Here is a 3,833-nt window from a genome sequence, read left to right as displayed (position 1 = left end):
GACTGTGAGGATTGGCCTAATGAATAGTACCCTTAGCTCCCCCTGGAGGCCAGACTGTGAAATGTATTGGTGTCTGTGATACCTGGTCAAATGAACTCCTTCAGTGCCATCAGACGTACCATAGCCCCCCTTAGCGGCGGAGCCACAGTAATGCAACAACCAGGACTCTGGGGCGCTGCAAATGCATTCCTATGTGTGCTGCGATTCTGCACAAAGAAGTGACATGCTGCGGAATGTAAACTGCTGCGTTCCTGTGCGTTTTTTTCCGCAGCATGTGCACAGCGTTTTCGGTTTCCCATAGGTTTACGTTGAACTGTAAACTCATGGGAAACTGCTGCGGATCCGCAGCTGCAGAAATGCTGCGGATCCGCAGCAAAATGCGCACCGTGTGCCTTAAGGCGCCACTCCAGCGGTGAAATAACAAAAAATGCTGCAGTAATGCTTTAAGTGTGATGCAGCTCATGGCTTACCCAGCTGATAAGTATAATATGCCCCCTACCTCCCCTTCCCAGAGAACAACTATTACATGTGATGGAGTGCGTATAGTCTCTTAACAAAACCGTATAATAATCAGCCCCTCAGTGTTGTTGCCCCTCACCTACCTCAGACCTCACAATACCCTTATCTTCTCACATTCACCCCCCCAGTGCCCTGTCCCCCAACCCCCCACCTAAGCCCCCACAACACCCCCATCCTCTCACATTTACCCCCCAGTGACTGACATCCCTATCAATTTAATGCATTTTATCCCCAGGACCCCACTTACCAATGACGTTTGCAGCAGGACCAGGAAGTATCTGAGTGAAATGCAGGTGGGCACTAGGACCCAGCGTGCCTGCCCTAAGCCAGTCCCAGCGTGCACACAGAGGGAAGAATCCTGCAGCCTGGGAGGAGGTCGGTCAGCACAATACAGTGCAGGAGGGAGATTGGCAACTGGCCACTGTGCTGCCAGCGTGCAGAATCTCCGTCAGGCAGGGGAGCAGGCATTTTACTGCTCTCCTCCTGTGCTGTATTGTGCCTCATCACGGAAGTGGCAGTGCCGGCTCCCAGTGGGCCCCTTCATGTGACAGGGCCCGGGGCGATGGCCCCCTCTGCCCCCCCAGTAGCTACGCTACTGGCTCCAACTGATGGCATTGACTCAGGGCTCGTCCTTGATCAGCCACTTTGCCATCCACTTCCGTACCCTAGCATCTGAGTTGGAGTGGTTGGATAAAGCCCTTATCCCAATATTTTGGAGGGGGCTGGCTGACCACGTGAAGGATGCTCTGGCCACTAGGGAGATTCCCGCCACACTGGAGGACCTACTAGCTGTGTTCACTCGTATTCACCTCTGTTTTAACGAGCGGAGGTTAGAACGAGCCCAGTGTAGGCAGAGGTTTCGGCTGGCTCCCACCTTTGACAAACCTTTGGAATCTCTGGTTCTGATCCCTGAGTCACATGAGGCCATGGAGATGTCAGGAGCGAGATCTAAGTCCCGGTCCGCTCATGCACTCAAGGTCTGTCATGAATGTCAGCTGTCAGGACATCTTGCCACCAGATGTTCCCAGCGGTTGAGGAAACGTCAGCGTCTAGTGTTAGTAGGTGGAGGCAGGGCCGGACTGGGACTAAAATTCAGCCCTGGCATTTGAAGTCACACAGGCCCACTTGTCGCATGGTGACTGTATAATATCTTTGTACACTTGTAGGCTACAAGAAGTGAGGGGAGTGTAACACGACTATATAACATATAATTACAGCTGTATCCAGCATTACAGCTCAGTCCCCATAGAATGTAATACAGCACAGCCCCCATAGACTATAATACAGCACAGCCCCCATAGACTATAATACAGCACAGCCCCCATAGAATGTAATGCAGCACAGGCCCCATAGAATGTAATACAGCACAGCCCCCATAGAATGTAATGCAGCACAGCCCCATAGAATGTAATGCAGCACAGCCCCATAGAATGTAATGCAGCACAGCCCCATAGAATGTAATGCAGCACAGCCCCATAGAATGTAATGCAGCACAGCCCCATAGAATGTAATGCAGTACAGCCCCATAGAATGGAATGCAGCACAGGCCCATAGAATGGAATGCAGCCAGCCCCATGGAATATAATGCAGCACAGGCCCATGGAATGGAATTCAGCCAGCCCCATAGAATATAATGCAGCACAGGCCCATGTAATGGAATGCAGCCAGCCCCATAGAATATAATGCAGCACAGGCCCATGGAATGGAATGCAGCCAGCCCCCATAGAATGTAATGCAGGCAGACACCATACAATATAATGCAGCACAGCCCCCATAGAATGTAATGCAGGCAGGCAGCCCCCATAGAATGTAATGCAGGCAGGCAGCCCCCATAGAATGTAATGCAGGCAGGCAGCCCCCATAGAATGTAATGCAGGCAGGCAGCCCCCATAGAATGTAATGCAGGCAGGCAGTCCCCATAGAATGTAATGCAGGCAGGCAGCCCCCATAGAATGTAATGCAGGCAGGCAGCCCCCCATAGAATGTAATGCAGGCAGGCAGCCCCCCATAGAATGTAATGCAGGCAGGCAGACCCCATAGAATGTAATGCAGGCAGGCAGACCCCATAGAATGTAATGCAGGCAGGCAGCCCCCATAGAATGTAATGCAGGCAGCCCCCCCCCCCCCAATAGCTCCACAATCCAGTCATCACTCATTGATAAAAAAAAACAAACACTCTACTCACCTCTCTCCTTGTGTCCCGCGCTGCTCCTGGCTCCGGCCTCAGCAGTCGCAGTCTGCCCGCCCGGTCACACAGCAGGTGCGCGATGATACGACGTCATCGCGCACCCGCAGTGTCAGCGGCAGGCAGAGCGGGGAATGATGGGAGAGGAAGCGTCAGCAGACGCTCTCTCCTCCATCATTGCATTCAACTGTACCGGCGTCTATGACGCCGGTATAGTTGAATGCGGGGCCGGGAGTGTGCCGCGACAGCATGGGGAGTGTGCCGACAGCGGCACACTCGAGCGGCCCACTCAGGGCCGGCTCCAGGTTTTTGAGGGCCCCGGGCGAAAGAGTCTCAGTGGGCCCCCCTCTTTAACACATACCACAATTCATGAAGCAGAGATACAGCAGAGAAATATAGCACAGGCCATGTAGCGTATAGCACAGCCCACGTAGTATATAACACAGCCACATAGTATATAGCACAGCCCACGTAGTACTGTATATAGCACAGACACGTAGTATATTGCCCAGCCACGTAGTATATTGCCCAGCCGCGTAGTATATTGCCCAGCCGCGTAGTATATAGCTCAGACGCGTAGTATATAGCACAGCCGCGTAGTATATAGCACAGCCGCGTAGTATATAGCACAGACTGCCAGATCCATCATTACAAACAGGCAGGTCAGGCCGCACAGATGAGGCATCTAGTCATGGCCGCCCACCTCTTTACAGTGTGTTTTTCTCTCTTTGCAGTTGCATGGCCAGTGCTATGTTAATAGCGCCCCCTCTGACATCAGGGTCACAGCAATGCTGGAACTTGGATCTCCCCTGGAGATGATTCAGCTCCTGCAAACCCCCTGGGAGGAGAGATTTAAAGTGAAGGCAAACAATAGTGATTGTTCCAGTGGCCATGCATGGAAGGTGATAGTACCCATCCAAACAGGGGGGACTGCATGCAGCACATTGCACCTCTGCCCAATGCAATCTGCCTCCAGCTGTGCAATAGTTAATAAGGCAAGGAAAAGGGATTACCATAGAGGTCTGTGCTAACAGCCTGCAATGTCCCCTCTGCAGGACACAGGTGCTGGGGCTGCTATTTACGATTCACAGCTCAGATCTGTGTTTGTGTAAGTGGCCTGTAAACAGGT

Source organism: Ranitomeya variabilis, chromosome 2 (assembly GCF_051348905.1).
Source record: "Ranitomeya variabilis isolate aRanVar5 chromosome 2, aRanVar5.hap1, whole genome shotgun sequence".
NCBI classification, from domain to species: domain Eukaryota; kingdom Metazoa; phylum Chordata; class Amphibia; order Anura; family Dendrobatidae; genus Ranitomeya; species Ranitomeya variabilis.
The sequence above is the reverse complement of the archived record's forward strand: the minus strand, read 5'-3'. Positions refer to the sequence as shown.